This window comes from Papio anubis, chromosome 19, assembly GCF_008728515.1.
Source record: "Papio anubis isolate 15944 chromosome 19, Panubis1.0, whole genome shotgun sequence".
Taxonomy (NCBI): domain Eukaryota; kingdom Metazoa; phylum Chordata; class Mammalia; order Primates; family Cercopithecidae; genus Papio; species Papio anubis.
The window spans coordinates 53,864,359-53,882,467 of record NC_044994.1 but is presented as its reverse complement, the minus strand read 5'-3'; the positions used below and the strand labels follow the sequence as shown (position 1 = coordinate 53,882,467).

The following is an 18,109-nucleotide window of genomic DNA, read 5'->3' as shown; positions in this document are numbered from 1 at the left end:
TTAAGGATAAAAGACATTTACACCAATTTTGTCTTTTTCAGTCATTTATTTTAAATTCTCAGTAGCATTTATCTTCAATAACTTATTTGAGGTGATGTTAGATTACAAAAGTATTTTAGAAGAATTTTATTGTAGTCAAATGTGAATTATCTACCTTTTTTGAATGTTAAATATTATAAAATAGGCAATTTTAGAAAGCAAAATAATTTCTGATAGTCTAAAGTTTTACATAAAATTATTATCATTAAGTTTAGTTTATTGTCATTCTTTTTAGTGACTATAAAAGTAAATCATTACATTTTAGATTTTTACATAAAATTCTGGTATTGAAATTAATTTTAATGAAAATATTTCCTAATTATGATTTTATTTCTGCAATGACCTTATTTCTACATTTGATCATTATACCAAGCAAGGATCACCTGAAAAGGGAAGGAGTTAGCCATTGGAGTTATCACTTTGATAACACAGGAACATGGAAACCATTTAGGGATAATATTTTCCCACATATAATAATCGTGGTAACTGGTTGATGAATAGACCACAATAGTGTTGGACTGAAAATCTAGACTTAAGTCATTTTAGGCTCCTGTAAAATTTGTAGTAATTAGGAGAAATTGAAGTGCAAGGAGAAGAAGTGTCACCTCACAAATCACCCCTTCATGACAGTAGGTTGGGGCCTGCTTTGCATACCAAGTAACTCTGTGTACTTTCATTTTCCCACAAAGTTACATATGATGAGACATTACTGCCTGTGAAAAAGATTCCTAACGGGAACTTTAGGTATAATTCATGCAGACTCATCTCTGGGCTGAATTCATCTGCTCACAGGTAGTGAATGATGGATTTTTTTTCAGGTATTAAGAAGGCTTTTGTATTAGGACAAATTCCCATCAATAGAGGTGTCTCTAGGAATAGTGTAGTTATAATAAAGTGATTGGTACAAGATCTAACCCATACATAGATCTGTGAAATTTAACTTTCTGTTCCTCCTTCTCCTCCCCACCCCATTCTCCCTTTAATTGTGTTGATGACTTTGGGATGTACAGGGTGGGTTTGACCTTCTTCAGCGATACAAGTTGTAAAATATCTATTTTCTGTCTTGGAGAGGCACTGCTTCTTGTAGCCTGGAGTGAACTAAAGCTTGGGTTCAAATCAAAGGAGCCTCTGGCAGCTAAGATGCAGACTCTCCCTTTCAGCCTGCAGTAGTTTTTGAGTGTCGATTGGAACCTCACTGTTGTAGAGAGATGTGACGAGACTCGAGGCCATTGGTGGATTTTTACTGTTTGATTACTTAGAACTGTAATGATTTATAAAGTGCTGTTTAAAAATTGAAATTACATTTTTATTATTATTAGAAACACATATAATGGTTTAATTCATAGTAGGAGTGCTTGCTTTATTGATGGCACATAATCTTTAGAATCTGGAAACACTGATGAGCCATATCTTCAAATCATCAATAGCAAGCAGTGATGTAGGCAAGAAAGCTAATAATGTGACTCTATTATTTGTGTCTTCATTATTACATCCACCATTATGTGGGTTTACAAGATGCATTTTCTTTTTCAGACTAAAACCATCTGACCATGTTCAGAATTTAAGTGTTTAATTGATTAGTCACTCAAGAAGGAGAGTGGATCTAGGAGTGTTTCCTAAGAAAAATCCTGATTTTATCCATGGCATTTCTTGTCCGTCATCCAGGTGAGAGGCTTGGTGCGATTCTTCAGTGCCCATCTGTGAACCTCTGTCTTACTCTTTTATAGTTTGTCTACAGTGTGTGTATCTGCCCGCAGTCATCAGCACAAAACTGCTTCATACAGACCTTTGGCAGAAATATAACCTTAAATTGCCAAGCTCTTATCAAAGTCAAGTGGAGAGTGGTAATGTTATTTGTTTTATATTCATTGGGTCTCAGGTGCACATGTTGGACCTTGAGCCTTGTTTCATGATATAGACTGGTAGCTTTTAAGACTATCTTTAAAAAAAATTTTTTTTTATTGTACTTTAAGTTCTGTGCAGAACGTGCAGGTTTTTTACCTAGGTATACACGTGCCATGGTGGTTTGCTGCACCCACCAATCTGTCATCTATATTAGGTATTTCTCCTAATGCTATTCCTCCCTTACCCCCCAATCCCCCAACAGGCCCCAGGGTGTGATGTTCCCCTCCCTATGTCCATGTGTTCTCATTGTTCAACTCCCACTTATGAATGAGAGCATGCAGTGTTTGGTTTTCTGTTCTTGTGTTAGTTTGCTGAGAATGATGGTTTCCAGCTTCATCTATGTCCCTGCAAAGGACATGAACTCAAGACCATCTTTTAAATGGCATGCATTTAGTTCATCTATGACTTAGTTACTCCTGGAAAACTGGGGATGCAGCTAACCCCAGGGTACTCATTAGTCCCTGGTAACTCTCTAGTTCAAAAAAAAATTCATATAAATGTACTCTAGTGGGCGCTGTGGTCACCACCCTGATTCCCATTCAGGACCAAAGCACTCCCAAACTCTGAAGTGTTGGTCGCCAACGCCTGTCAGCTGAAACTTTCTCTGAGATTTGCCCTCCACAGAAGGACCTGACTTGTCCAAAATTATGCCACCTCCCCTCTTGGTTAATGTGTGATTTAAAGCCCATGTCATTTGCCTCAACATGGAACAACTCTAAAGGGTGGTCCCATCCCAGCTCCAGAGCTCCCTCTGGAAACTACTGAGACTTCTATTAAGACCATCACTGTTTAGCTCCTTGCTCAACCCATCTTACTTCCCTCACTCCTTTGTAAGTGAGAGCAGTCTTCAATAATCCCTCACATACCAATCTCCATCTCTCATCTATACCTCATAACACCTGACCTAAGACAGCACTCATTCATTTGCTTATTTATTCATCTGTTTACTCATCTATCCATCCATCTACTGTCCATTCATCCATCACTTATTTATTCTTGTACCAAACACTTACTGGTTATAGCATATGAAAGAAGTAAGAGAAAATCTGGAACATATTGTTATAGTTACAGCTAGCTAGTCATGTAATAGAGATGAAGGGAAAAAAGAAAAGAAAAAAAGAAGGAAAAAAGAAGAAATAGTAAGTAATTGAAAGCATCTAAGCTGTAAAGTATTTCAGAAGGTTTATTAAAATCCTGTTTAGACATCCACTGTGTGTCTTGAAAATAAGAAACTATATTTGCTCTATAATTGCTTGAATCATACATCTTTTACCTTGATTAGCAATTTCAATCAACCGATGCATTACTGAGCATTTTCAAATAAAAAAGCTGCATATTTCTCAACCAGAAGTCCTCTATTCAACCTTTCTGTATTTTAAACACTTTTGATTTGCTAGAATTTAGTAGTATTATTTTTATAAAAATATTAATAATCTCTCTAACATGCAAAACTACACATATGAATGAGATGTTTAAGATGTGTTTCTAGCCTTTGTATTTTTAATGTTATTTTTATTTGGTGTCCTTTGATTTCTAAACTCACTTCTCTTTTGCTCTTATGCTTATCTATATCTAGCTAAGAGTACTCTATTTTGATATTAAGTGTACTTAGATTTTTAAACATCACAGTTGCTAAGAAAAAATAGGTTTGATCTGATGTCTGAAAAGCTTAAGTTTATATAAGAGCTCAGAAGAGCCATAGGCTGTTTTCTTGAGAGCCACATCTGAGAGTTACTGTTGCTCGAAATAAGCCTGTTGCTAAAAGGTGAAGTAACTTGAACTAGTGGAAGCAAAGACTGGTTTCTGTCTTGAAGCTTTTGTAAATTTCCATTCTAGGATCCAAGATAGTCCTCTCTAGCATTTTGAAATCAGCAATCTAAATCTATTGCCTTTGTTTGATGTCTGTGTTTCCACAGACCCGTTCAGTCCCTGTGGGATCTTGCCTTCTGTTTCTGCCATGGGTCCTCCTCCTGCCAAATGGGTTTCCTTGCTGCATCACAAAAGCTAAAGCCAGTCAAAAGAGGCTTTATCACCATATTTAGACAGAAAAGCAATATCAGAAATTATAGTGAATGCTTCTGCTTCTAACGGCTGTGAGCGGCTGTTGCCCCACTTGCCATCTGGTGGCATGTTTTTCTTTTTGTCTTCATTTATGGACCATGTGGTAGTTTGCATGTTCTCTCTCTCTTTCTTTCTCTCTTCTTCTCTCCATTCATTTGTCCACTACTTTCATCTACTGAGTCCCCTTTCTCCTTACCTTCTTAATTTCTTTTACTGCTATTTGTCTTATTCAGAGCATTATTAAAGTCAATCATTAAAGTATGGACAGTATTAAAAAATCCTTAGAAAGAAAAGAGGCATAACTTTTATTCTGAATAAACATTCTAAGGCCACATTGGAATGATTCAGGAACAACAACAACAAACAGCATGAAAATGCCCTTTCTATGACAAGTCGCTATTTATCTAGATAACAAGATGCACTCCAATCAATCATGTATTATTAATTTAGTATGAATTTCCTTGGCTATATCAAGCTATCCTTACAAGATCCAAATACAGTCATGCATCACTTAGTGATGGGGATACATTCTAAGAAATGTGACATTAGGCAACTTTATTGTTATGTGAACATCATAGAGTGCACTTACACAAACCTACATGGTACAGCCTACTGCACACATAGGATATATAGCCTATTGCTCCTAGGCTGTAAACCTGCACAGCATGTTACTGTACTGAATATTGTAGGCAGCTGTAACACAGTGAGAAGTATTTGCATATCTAAACACATCTAAACATAGAAAAGGTACAGTAAAAACACTATAAATGATACGAAATGGTACACCTCCCTAGGGGGCTTATGAATGGAGCTTGCAGGACTGGAAGTTGCTCTGGGTGAGTCAGTGAGTGAGTGAATGAGTGAGTGACAAGTGAATGTGAAGCCTAGGATATTACTGTATACTACTGTAGATGTTTTTAACACTGTACACTGAGACTACACTAAATCTGTAAAAACCATTAAGTAATCACACTACAACAGCTATGAAGTCATAAGGCAATAGGAAGTTCTCAGCTCTATTCTAATCTTATGGGATTAGAATATTGGATATGTGATCTGTTGTTGACCAAAACATTGTTAAATGGCACTTGTATAACAACACTTAGAAATATAGTTTTTGAGGCTCTGGAATCAAAGCCAAACATGAACTTATTACTTGAATATGTTTTCATATCATATACTGGTATTAATGGCTTGTCCAATTCATGTTTGGATTTACATGTGACTGCCCCACATTTGCTGCACTGAGTGTCACCTGGCAGTCATAGGACAGTCAGCTAACGCTGGCACTGTTCTATGGCCCTTTAGAACGGGAAGTAAAGAAGAAGCCTATAGCTACTGAAATTTACAAAAAGAATTTTAAATAGGCAGATTTTAATTACCCCAGAAGAGAACTTGGCCAGCACACCAAATTGTTCTTCCTCCTACTCATCTTGGAATTTCAAAAAAAAAAAAAAAAATCACACTGAATTGGTGCACATATTTATACTCAAAAATAATCCGGATCTAGTTCATTGCACTTGATATCAGAAATTAACAACTTTTAATTTCCAACTCTAGATCGGAATCAGATTGATACTGAGAAGTCACATATGGCTAACTTGTCTGTAAGTGAAATCTCTTACCATTTCTGGCTGGTCAGCCTGGATAGTTCTACCTCTCTCTATGTATACAAAGAGAGAGGGAGAAACCTGTAAAATTATCAGAATTCCAGGGAAGGCAACTATTCTTGGGTAGACATGGGTTCTTTTAGTCATTCTTGCCCATTTTTCTAAAACCATGTTTCTCAAAATGCAACTTATGGATGACCTGCCTCAGACCTTCCAGAAAAAAGCCAGGTGCCTGGCCTTCAACTAGACATTCGGAAGCAGAATCTCTGAGAGCCGAGTCTGGGAATGAGCATTGAGACACACTCTCTGGGAATTTGGATGCACAGTAAAGTTTGAGAACCACTGCCCATACACATCAGCCTTTCTCCCTTAGAATCTGGTACAAATTTGAAAGCTGATTACTGAATTATTTAAGAAGTAAGCTCACGTTCTTTAAAAATAGATTGAAAAACCCAAACCAGAGAGGATCATCTCATTCTAGTTGCCCTTTAAGTCCTGGCACCCTCTTGCATGAGATGGTTATATCAGCTCACTGTCTGTTTCTCTCTCTCTCTCTCTCTCTCCCTCCCTCTCTCTCTCTCTTTCTCTCTCTCTGTCTCTCTCTCTGCACTCTCACCGTCTGAGGTTTTCCCATGTACTGTGTCACAGAGGAGATTACTTGTTGAGTTTTGTTTTCAGAATGTTCTAGAGAATGGCATATCCTTCAGTTCTCCCAGCTCAAGAGGTGGGTGAGTGGGAAGACTAAGGGCTTTAGAGCAGGACAGACTTCATCTGGCTTTATATTTCATCTCTCCTACTTCCTAAGTATCTTTGGGTCATTTAGCTTTTGGATCATTTAGCTATTTTAACCACTCAGAGCACTGTGTTCCTCATCCCTGAAAAAGGAACAATGATACCAACTTTGCACAGTTGTTACGGTATTAAATAAAATAGTGTATCCAAAGAGCTCAGTATATTTTGACCAAGCTCAATAAATATTAACCATGATTACAATGATCGTTTTGCTTCATGCTGGGGACAGAGGTGTTTCACGGTGTCAAGGTGGAGCAGAGGCCTCTAGACGAGTTTGATAAAGTTGTGCATCCAATCTTTTGCCACTCTGCACTGAATCCTATCTGCAAAATCCCTCGTATGTGCTAATGCATGCACACCTTGTATTGGGCTTGCCTGTGCTCCACCTACACCCACTCATGCCCGTTGATGTCCTGTAGGTTCCTTTGTGCTTTATCCAGCTCCAGGTGCCTTGCTCAGAGTGACACACCTGTGGTTTTCTTCAGAGCCCTTTTCTAATGGGGCTGTTTGATCTAGATACCCAGAGAGTGAAAAGCCACTAAACGTTTATATCTGTCCCTCCTCTCATCTCACAACCAGTGCTCTCTGCATGAGTGGGGAATCCAGTTTCCTTGCCTTGGAAGATGGGACCAACTCTGAAGTGTAATTTACACTCCTGAGCTCACTACAGGATCAGACTGAAGCTGAAGCTTGGCCTAAAATCCCACATTCGCTTTGCTTCTTTCTCTGACCTGTCCTGTCTCCCTACTCCCTTACTGGCTTTTCCTGGGAGCATTCCATAAAAAATCACTTGTGTACAAACTCTCATCTCAATGTCTGCTTTTAGGGTTCCTTACTAGGGTGCGTGCGCACACACACACCTGGTTAGCAGGCTTGGTTGGCTTCTGCAGAAATATCCGCAGCCTGTTAAGTACCCCAAGAGCACACACAAATGGATTTCCACATTGGAGCGTTTAGAACAGGATGGCAGGGTCCAGATAGTAAATATTTTGGCTTTGCAGGCCACGTATAACAGGCCGTGACACGTTGCTGACCCTTGGTTTAAGGTCACAATTCCCCTTTCCTTTACTTGTGTTTGTGTGTTTTTACACTAATGTCTGTCTGTCCCTCCCTATCATTTAGTTGCTAGGTCAGACTGATTACTTGCTCAGAATGATTGGTGTCCCTTTCAGTGCCTTTAAACTTCTGGGAATAAACTGAAAATATGAGGCACAGAATTACTGCTAACACCTGGGTCATCTGTCCAATTGCCAGATAGTTTTTTTTTTTTTTTTAAACTGCCAGTGTTTGTATTGCAATGGCTCCACAGCCATGTTAATGCTAGCAAAACAGCATTTAGATCTGTGAATCCTCACAGAAAGCAAGCAATATCAACACCCAGAAGCGTCATTAGTATTTTGTAGTCTTTGCTTTATTGTTCTGCCTCAAACTAGCAACCTTTAGTGGATCACTGACATTAATCCTACTCTGTTACCAGTTTATTTACTTAGTGGTAGAAATTTAGCATGAGCTGAGGTGAGAAAGGCTTATTTACATTCAATATTACTTGACATCCTTGTAATTTTTCCTTTTCATGACAAAGGGAGAATATTTACATTAAAAACACATCAGTAACCTTAGTAATCTCCTTGAGCAGACAAGGGTGCATAAAATCAGGAGGCAAGCTAAGAATGATGGGAACACAAATGCAGTCAAGCCTATTTCAGACAAATTATAAAGCTGTAAGATTAACGAAAAAACTTGCAACATATTTAGCCCAGGGAAGTCAGGAGTTACTGGGTGGTCTCCAGCCTTATCTTGATGAGAGAAATCATTTTTTAAAGAATGGAAAGAAGTCGAGAACTGCATTTGACATTCAGATCATTGCAATGAAGGAGTTAAGGACGTTGGTAGCTGCGGTTTTATTGTTGTAATATATCTGAAAGTAAAGCTTTTCTTTAAAAATTGAATTTTTATGCAGTATACATTTAAATTTTGTCATCAAATAACTCTTTTTGCTCTAAATAAAATCAATATTGAATTGCAACACCCACAGAGTAGCTAGAATGCGTTAGAACATTGGGATGTAATTTGTACTGGAGATGTATTTATAACTCTCTCAATTTGTCTGGCATGTGCCATAGTGACAATAGTGTAGCTCAGGTGTATGTCTGAGAAGCTTCTAGAATCATTGCATTTCCCAACTTTGTCCATTATGAGAATAGACCGGAGTCTCAGACACATTGGCAGCTACATCATGGTTTGGGACAACTTTTGGCAAGGAGAGCTGGTGGGCAGAACTTTAAACAACAGATCCAGGTGGGTTAGATATCATTGGCACTGATATTTTCCTGGCACAGATTAAAACTTTGTGCTGTGACCGTGTTGTCTCTGGAAGCTGATATTTTAAACCAAAACCAATGTTCTAAAGATCTATCCTAAAATCTCTGCAACTTTTGAGAATAAGAAATGTTCAATGGCATCAGTAAGTTTAAATTGAACTTTCCTTTTAAAATTTGGCAATCAAGGTAGAGTCCTTATGAAGCATGGATTGAAGCAAAGGTAGAAATCATCTGAGCACAATCCCTGCTTAGACTGACATCTTTTCATACCAAATATAAGGCCTTTTTCCCCATAAAATTATCTTCACTGTGTTTGGAGAATTCCGAGTTGATCTGTTGTTATATAACTGTATACATTATATTTCCCCAATCCTAAATGAGTTGGCATTTCACATGCAGCTCTCTAATATCTGCTGAGTACCTGACCCTCTGGTGCACGGAAAGGTCCTGGAACTACCACGCTGTACCCGCTGGGGCTGCTTGAGAGGCAGCTCTCAGTAGAAGTGTGAGGTCAAGCTAGAGATAGGAAATAGAGACAGGAAGGAGCTGGCTGGTCCCTCTCAGTGGTGCCGTGGTATGAAAAAGGAGATTATCTATAAATCAGCGATAGATCTGGGATAATGAACAGAAGGTTAATCAGAGAACAAGCTGCGAAAAGTAAAGAAGGAAAGCAGTGTCCAGGATGCATGGAATATGCATGGTTAGAAACTCACTAAATATAGATATATCCTAGAAGTCTTCAAGTGGCAGGATCTTGGCAGACAAGGTCAGAATTGACTTTCCTTTCTCCAAGCTGGATTCCTTTTGCGATTGATGTTCAGATATTCAGCATCCGTTCTCCTCTACTTAGGAGATCATGGTTTTCTTTTCTGTTGGTATGCTTAAGATTTTCATTCTTGCATCACAGGTGAATTATTCTACAATACAGGCATCCCTGAACCTTATCCATTATCTTTCCTTCTTTTTATCTTCCACATGCACTTTTCATAAGTTTTCGTTAGTTGCATAACAGGAGGATGGAATAGCCCTGTTGGTTGGATGCCTTTAGCAAAGATGGTGGTAGACACTCAGCTCAGCCTGCCTGCATTACTCAGACGCGACTCTGACTCTGACAACTTGAACTTCGTGATTGAGACTTTCACCTTGTGAACTCTGTATTTATCTGTGGTTCACAGTTGACATGAAGGGTCGGCAAGGGAAAAGTCCTTATGTGAACAGTTAACTTGGCAGCATTTCATAGCCAAGGAAGGAAAGCATCATATTTACAAATGACATTTCTAAGCCACAGGGCATCGTCTTTCCTTTGTGTCTTGAGCAGAGAAACGGGGACAATGAGAAGCCAATGTTTGCTCTTGTGTAAAGTCACAGAGCTCTCCTTTTCCACATACTTCTTATTTTCACACATCTTGGTGCAAACAGACAAAAGCTGTTATTACAGAAGGTGAAGCTGATAGCTTTTAATACATCACATCCACCAGGATGAAGGCATAATTGCGACTTTTACGTTCATTTTACAGTGAATAGTAATTAGCCTTTGGCCCATTACACTGTGTGAACATCGAATTACCCACCTGCTCTTGCCATGTCTCGTTAACTTAAACTATGTGCCTCAAGCTTTATCAGAAAACAACTCCTTCTCCATCTCCCTGCTGACATGCTACTTTAGATAAATTCATTTAGAAAAGTCACAGACTTGAGCATGATAGTCTCCTAATTTGTCCTGAGAACTCAGGAGAAGGACTTTAAAAGAGATGCTTTTAGTTACAGTGGCTGGTGTACATCACATAGCTTTTTGGAAATGTAGGCACATTACTTCCTTTAAAAACCAAGATGTCTTTTACTTTTGTTTGTGACATTGTTTGTTTAGCCATTAGCTGATTTATGAAGATAATTTGATAACCATGTTACAAAATCAATGTGTATACTCAGTCCCTGAGAAAAGGCAAGTCGATGATAAATAACCTTTGCTGATTTACAGCTAAAATTTCTCTTTAAAGGAAACAGGACCTGAGGTGAAATAATCAGGATTATCATCAAATAAAGCACAAAGGGAAACTTATTTCCTTGTAAATGAAAGTGAAATACCTCTACATGGTATCAGAGTTAGCAGACGGATCTGATGTGGGCAAGAGACTTAGGATCTCAGAGCTAGGAAAACATTTGGAAAACATTTGGTTGGGCTCTGTAAGTTTACAGAAGAAATTCCAGCCTAAAATATAAAGAATCTTGCCTGTGTTTGGAGAAAATACGTACTTCTTTCTTGTAATAAATGCTTTGATAGCTGTAGCCTCCAAATAAAACTTTGGTGAAACTTAATTTTTGGCTTAAAAAAATCTTACCCGTGGAATTCTGTCATTGTCCTGCCTATTTATATAGTGATGCTTTTTTGGCCCAGAGAGGGATGACTTTACCATCAGAAGCCCAAGCCACTGGCTAGTTTTGAGCTCAAAGACATCTGTAGATGTATTAATTTTTTATTGTGGCTGCAACAAATTAACATAAACTTACTGGCTTAAAACAACACAAATTTATTTTCGTTCATTTCTGGAGAAGTCTGAAATCAAAGTTTCAATGAGCTTAGAACCAAAGTTTCAGCTGGGCTGTGTTCCTTCTGGAGGCTTCATGGGAGTATCTGTTTCCTTGCCTTTTCCATCTTACAGCAGCTGCCTGCATTCCTTGGCTTGTGGCCCCTTCCTTCATCTTCATAGTCCATCACTCTAACCCCTCCCATCTAGGAGTCTTTAATCATATCTGCCATCTCTTTTGCCACTATGACAGTGTATTTACATATCTCTGGTATTAGTACATGGACATCTTTGGTGGGGGGCATTATTCTGCTTGCTACAGCAGGGCTCTGGCAGGTGAATAAGGCCCCCAGTACTGTGGGTAGTTACAGTTTGTTTGGCTTATGATGTTGAAACAATAGCAGCAGTTGTAGTAGCTTCTTTGCTGACTTGGCTGTGTCAGGAAGGTTAGCAGGTTATCACTGAGTGATTCTCTCTCTGGTCCCTGCATGTCAGAATTGCTCTGTCACATTGGAGCAACAGAGCAATTCTGTTATGTCACTGAAAGTGACGGTTGGGAGATGCAGAAAGCTGAAAACTTGAAGTCCCATAAAAGGCATTTGTAACTTATGTTTGTTATGATTGTCAAAACTATTTCGAAGCCATAGAGAGCTTTCAGTTGAAGCCTTGATATCCACAGTAATGAGAAATATACAATACTTGTACTTCAAAGTAAGTAAAGATAATCTTTGAAAATCCAATTTTAAGATCTTTTATTTAATTTTTTGGCCTGTGACTTGAAACCCACTGTTCCACAGTAGAAAAACCAGGAAAGACTGAAAGGAAACATTTCTGTATAAAGTTTCTATACACAGTACAGTTAACTAATTACATTTGTGGTTCACTAATACCTTGTTTATGAAAAAAAATAATTGGGAGACTTTCAGGGTCTTTTCTAACTCAGGGGGCTGGATAAAATTATCTCAATTTAAATAGCATCTTAAAAGGTTTAGCATCCCTTGGTAAAGATAAAACATCTCATCATTATCAATTAAAGGACTCCTGAAGTCTTTGAAAAGAGGACTTGTTTGCTTAAAATACGTGAAGGTCATGTTCACCCTGTAATAGTCAATGAGGAGTAGTCATTTGTTATTTTTAAACAGGCTGTCATTTAGCCATTATGAAGATGAATAACATTTGTTATTGCCTAATAATCTTCCTGTTGATTACAGAGAGAAGGCACTTGCAGACACCTTATGTGCCTTTCTTAGTTGCTAGATTATTAATGCCTTTTGATTAAATTTTGTAAACAAAAATTAAAGGCTTTGTTCTCCAAATTTTGAGACTGGCATCTAGGATGCTAAACCATGCCTTGGTCCATGGTATTTTGAGTTGCATATGTTATTTGCCTACTGTTCATGCAACGTTGCAAAAACAAAGTTCATTTTTTAATATCAAACAGATTGTCAATGGATCATATGCTGCCTCTATTAAGGTTAGTTTTTGGATGTCTGCCTTCTTGAAGAGAGTTAATGAAGCTATAAGTTACCTGTGTGCCTTCATTTGGAGTCAGGCCTAATTATCTGGATCTTGGCCACATTATTGTCCGAGCCTTATTTCTAAAGCAGATGGAGTCACTCAGGAATGACTTCATTTGTATTAATTTGTTATACTGTCTTCTGCTGTTCGTCTCAAGAGCACTGTACTGCCTTTGTCACAGAGAGCAGGAAAAGGCAAAAAGATTGCAGTCAGGAATTAAGAGAGAAATCTACTCCTTCAGTTCGTGGATACTGATGTTCTAACCTGATGACAATTGAGTAATGGCCACTTTAGGGCAGTGGAATGGGATAACGGGGTAATTATGCTACCTAAGATTTGAGTTTTCACATTTTACACCAAGTCAGATGACAGACACATTGATCCAGCAGTTTAAAAGGGAAGCTCTCTGGAGTATTTTTTTGCTGTTGTCAGGTTTTTTTTTAACCTGACCTTTGAGAACACTTGAGGGCAATTTCCAAGGGAAACCTCCACCTGAGGACTGACCTAGAGGATCCTGTTGCTTGTTGTAAAAAAACAATCACTTTGTTATTTATGGATCAGACACAGGATCTCCGGATTACAACCTAGAGGGTGGTGGCATTTCTACCTTGCATTCAGGCTGGAATCATCTCCTAGGAAAATAACATGTAAGAAATTCTTAATTTAATAATTTATATAAACTTTCTGTAGAGATATCTAGGGTTGGGTAAAGAGATAAGAGAATCTGTCTTTTGCATTGACAAGTGATAGTGGTGGCATCTTTTATTATTACCTTTTGTCAAGAGGGGACTAAAAGTTTTCCATGGCTTCTATTTGGTTGATGGGATATGTCAATTTAGTATAAAAAGTCTTAAATAAATGAAATAATAACTTGACTCAGTAACCAAATAGCTGTTGACAAATAAATGAAATCTAATGACCCCACTAACTTATTCTAATTATAAAATATGCAATTAGAATGTATCTATATTGATATCAAACTGTGTGAATGAAAGTTGAGAAGAACGTAGATGACCAATACAATACCACGTGTTCACTGATTTGAAGAACCTAGAGGTGATTTCTTCAAAAGAATTGTTTCTTTGCTCTTCTCAGAAAAGAATCTAGACAGTGACTTTCAGACATTTCTTGGATTATAATATATTTAAGGTTTTCATTAGAGATCCCTAAGCTGCGAGTTAAACAAGACAAATTATTGTGAAATATTGAGTTTGTTCCACATACTGGTTTGCTAGGGCTGTTGTAAAATACCACAGACTGGGTGGCTTGGACAACCTAAATATATTGTCTCACAGTTCTGGAGGCTGGAAATCCAAGATCAGTTTGTCAGAAGGGAAAATAGAAACACAGAGATAGACATGCACAGAGGGAGAACACCGTGTGAAGATGATGGCAGAGTTGGGGTGATGCGTGTACAAACCAAGAACACCAAAGATTGCCAGCAGCCACCAGAAGCCAGGGGAGAGGTGTGGAACAGATTTTCCCTCACAGCCCTTGGCGGAAACCAACCGTCAACACCTTGATCTTGGATTTCTCTCCTCTAGAACTTTAAGACAATTAGCTTTTGTTGTTTAAGTCACACAGTTTGTGGTACTTTATCATGGCAGCCCTAACACACTAATGTAGCTGCTTCTAGGATTCGGATTTCAGTTTCTCCTTGGACCTCCTCTTCTGCCACCCAATCTAAGTGAGCTCCTCTCAGTCCTCTCTCTCACACAAGGTTTCCTTCTTGCCATGTTTCTTTATTTCTCTCTTGTAAGTGCTAAGCTTTTTCAAAAGGGACCTTGCCTCTGTTTACCTCTGAGGCCCAACTTTGAGAACAGGGCCAGCTCAGAGAGGCACTGCATAAATTTTTTTTTGAGTAAATGAATCTTTCTATGATCATTGCCCATATTATATCTTCAGTGCTGTGAAATAAGACACTGATTAATGAGTAAAATATCATAAGAATTAATTTGAAATAGCTTCAATATATTACAATTTTTTACATTTTAAAAGTTTTTACTTTTAAACTATAGAGTTATGAGATCTTAGTTTATCACTTTAAATTTTAGTTTTGCTTTTTTTTTTAAAAGAATAATAACTTGCAGCAAGTAGTAACATAATTTAATTGCTAAAGAAATTGCACTTAAATAGAATTCATCACAAAATGTAAAATAAACCAAATGCTCCATCTATTCAAAACATCTTTTGTTTGACTCTCTAAAAGAAGATAATTCAATTTGAAAAGATCAGATGTATTGATTGAGATATGATTTCTAAGGTACTTAATGGAAGAATGAAGCAAATGAAAAAAAATTTATCTTTCATATTTGTTAATATCTTACTGGAGAACTCTGCAGGATTAGTTTTAGTCATACTAAAGTAGAATTTTTTTAAGCCTGCTATATATCCAAATATTCATTAAAATCATCTGGGTAAGGTATCAAGATTTCTGACAACTAATATTATGTTGCCAGTTATGAAGTTTTGCAAAAATCTATAATATTGTGTGATTGAGTGTGTTGTGCATTAAAAATCGCCATGAAGAAAACTTCCACTGATACTTTTGAAGGGCCCTGCCCCTTTTACCTGAGAAGTTGCTTATGAAGACTTTAAATTAAATCTAAACATATGAATTTGGGCACTATCGTTTTTAATGTATATTTGTATTGTGTTTTTGTATATACACACACATATATATTATATATAAAATACCTATATATAATACAATATATATATATACATGCACAAATCTTAAGCATAGAGCTCTGTTAATTTTCACAAAGGGAACGTACCGGTACAACCAGCACCAGAACAGAAAATAGAGCATTGTTGGCTGAAGGTGAACTCAAGTGTTTCAACCCTTTTCTACTTGCATGTTTGCCTTTTCCGTTACATGTACTCAGGATAAGTGCTTGGTTGGATGTAAAGACTGCACACGTCTTCTCCCATTTTGTGACTTGCTTTTTCACTCTTTTTTGGGTGTCTCTTGTTAATAGGCATCTTTTATTTTAGTGTAATTCAGTTTCACAGTCTTTTACTTTAGTACTAGTGTGTGTGTGTCCTGCTTCAGAAATCTCTGCCTGTCCCAAGATCATGAAGATATTTTCCTATGTTTGCTTCTAAAGATCTCATTGTTTTACTTTTTCTATTTAGATCTACGACTCATCTGGAGTTAATATTTGTATATTGTGCAAGGTCTGGTCAAAATTCATGCTTATTTTTTTTCAACAGGGGTAGTCAATTGATCCAACGTCATGTTTTATTTTGTTAAACAAGGAAAATTTCTCCATTTAATTCAAGGGAATTTCAGCATAATTTACTATTATCCTTGACAGAACTTTCTGAAGTACCTTGACAGCCTTATTTTCTGGGGAAATAGTATCTTCCTCAGGATTTCATGGATTTCTAATTGAATATACCATCGACCTTTTTGCCTCTTAGTTAGTCTCTTTCATAATTGAATCTGACCCTTAAGTTAGCGACTACTCTTGGTTGGTTTTATCTTTGTTCAAGTTTACTCATGTTGTGACTTCCATGTTTGCTTATTTATTCAACGAACACTTATTTTGTACCTAACATAAGAATATGCTATAATAGATGGTTTAAAGATTTTAAAATGAGCAAAACAGGGTGTTTGCAGTTAAAAAGTCATAATATAGAGTAGTGGATGGAAGAAGAAAAAATATAGAAAATTACAATATATTATGTATAATAAATGTTATTATAGAGTTGTGTGCCTCAGACTTTTTTCACCATTGCCTCCTTAGTGAAATATTTCAGACAGTTTTTACCTAATTGCTCCTCTCACGAAAGCCTAATACCACTGATAGATATACCATATATCTGTGTGCTTATGTTCTGTATGTACATCTGTGTTTTATACAGACAATGGTTAAGATTCTTTTTCTCCCCTCCCAAGAACCGATTTTCTCCCCATTAGTGGTACTACTACCTCAGTTGAGAATGTGTCTTACAGAGTTACCTGTTGGGCACAATATGAGCTCATTGGAGGTACTTCTAACCTTGACTGTACGGTTATGAGGACTTTCTTAAAGGAAGTGATGTTTAATTTGAACGTTTAAGACTGAGCAAAAATTAAACCGGTAAAAAGTGCTTGAGAGTTGTAAATCTAGAACCCAATGTGTGCAAAAACAGAATGGCATGAGAAGGGTGGCATATTCAGGGAACTATGAAGAGTTCGGTAAGACTGGAACATAAAATTCAAGGGTGAGAAATAAAGAGAGATGAGGGCCAGCCCATTCAAAATCTACATATTATGAATTATTGATCTAAACTCCATATTGTCTTCAGTACAGACACCAGAGAGTCATTTCAAAGTCAGTATCCTTGGTAAAACATACCATTTCCTACTTCTTTAGCTGCACTATTTGGCTTTTCTTTTTCTTGACTATCACTGTCTTAACTTCCTGAGGTGTCCAATCTATAAAACCAACAATTTATCTTTAATTCTTACCTTTTTAATACAAAGTTCCTCTCACAACTTCTGTTCAGGTTTTGAATCTCTTTTTGTTATGATTGTAGTTGTTTTCCTTCTGACTGATAGTCTCTTTCCCTACACCTTCTTCTATGCTGTTGACAGCCCTTCTAGTTCCCCATTGAGATACTAAGGAAAAGACAGAGAGAAAGTGAATATTAAATTTTGGATTAATAGGCAACCATATAACAGACTATGGAAAGAATTTCTGTAAGAGAAGGCCGATGTAGTTGGATTAAGAAAGCAATTAGCTTACCATACTTCTTAGAAACAGGGCTGAGCCAGCTACCTTAAAGACAGTAGGAGAAGCGGCCTTATTTGTGTAAATTCTTTGTGTATTGTACCCCATGTTTGTCAGGCAGTTTTTAGATGATTGTAAGTTCTTATCATTTTTTTTTCCTCCATAGGTGTGAATGTTGTGATCTTTGCATTTACTTCTTGTACGTCCATTCAGATATATCAGCTTCCAGCAAAGAGCCAGGTGGTTGGTGGTGATGGGGCTGCTTGAATTCTAGGAGGTGAGACTTCAAACAAAGTTCTCTACTTGGAGAAGCAGCAGAAAGATTTCCATTTACATTGTTCACTGGAAATCACACTTATTCATGTGCTTCCTCAGTTCACAGAATCAGGAAATAGGAGAGCAGGAATAGAAGGTCTCACCTACTTCTCAGCTAGAGTAGTTGAGAATGTGGAAAAGCAGTACTCTTCATACACTAATCCTGGGAGTCTAGATGGGTTCATACTTCTCTTAACATACTGTGACAATTATATTAAATATGTAGTTTCTATTTCCCAGAATTTCCATTTCTAGAAATTTTTCCAAATAAAATGATCAAAGATATATTCAAAGATGTTTAG

At 37.3% G+C, this 18,109-nt stretch overlaps 1 long non-coding RNA gene across 3 annotated transcripts in view; it reads left to right on the top strand.

Moving 5' to 3' along the window:
• LOC103879776 overlaps window positions 1-18,109 on the top strand; it is a 68,582-nt gene that overhangs the window by 7,300 nt on the left and 43,173 nt on the right. For 2 of the 3 annotated variants that reach the window (XR_002518732.2, XR_002518731.2), the window contains exons 1-2: window positions 261-1,704; window positions 17,659-17,769. This is a non-coding gene — a long non-coding RNA (uncharacterized LOC103879776). Of the gene's footprint in view, window positions 1-260; window positions 1,705-17,658; window positions 17,770-18,109 lie in introns of those variants that run through there. The other variant, XR_004180095.1, reaches the window with a different exon arrangement.